The sequence below is a fragment of the Augochlora pura genome, chromosome 5 (genome assembly GCF_028453695.1).
Source record: "Augochlora pura isolate Apur16 chromosome 5, APUR_v2.2.1, whole genome shotgun sequence".
In the NCBI taxonomy this organism is placed as follows: Eukaryota; Metazoa; Arthropoda; class Insecta; order Hymenoptera; family Halictidae; genus Augochlora; species Augochlora pura.
The window spans coordinates 14,700,750-14,701,441 of NC_135776.1; positions in this window are offsets into that span (position 1 = coordinate 14,700,750).

Below are 692 nucleotides of genomic sequence, written 5' to 3' on the forward strand. Positions count from 1 at the left end.
ATATTTTTATTTGAATTCAATTAGTTAATTATATATCGAGATTAACAAGAGACAAAAATGCCAGGAAAACTGTTTTAATTTTTTCATTCCGAATTCGCGAAATATTCTGTACGAATTGTTTACAAATTCTTGCTCCATTGTCTCCGATAACGCAGCGAAATATGTTTCGTTCGCGATTAATAATGATAGAGATTAATAATCACGATTCTTCGTGGAAATTTATGGTTGCGAGTCAGGGATGGAAGCGTCACCGTAGGCGACGCGCGAAAGCGGTCGACACATAATAAAGTGAAATTTTAATAAGGTCCAATCGATAATTTAGTCGAATAAACCTGTCGGCGAAGCTGTTTCGGACTGACAACGAGTTCGACTAATTTAAATGGACGCGGGAACATGCGTACGCGTATAATCAACCGGTCGCGCGGAGTTGAATGACGATAAAAAAAAGTAACGAACACACTTCACAGTTTGTTAAACGATGCTCGATCAATGCGGAAAGGATCATCGGTGGTATTAATAATTCGACTTTATTAAAATTCTGCAATTCGAGGATTGAAAAACATTTTATCGTAGGCGTTTATTGGTGAAAATTGTGGCGGTGCGAGTCGCATTTTCGAGAATTTTGGCTCGTGGTTTGGAATGTTGAAAGGACGCGGGAAATAAATTATAGAGCTATTGTAAGTTTAGTTTCG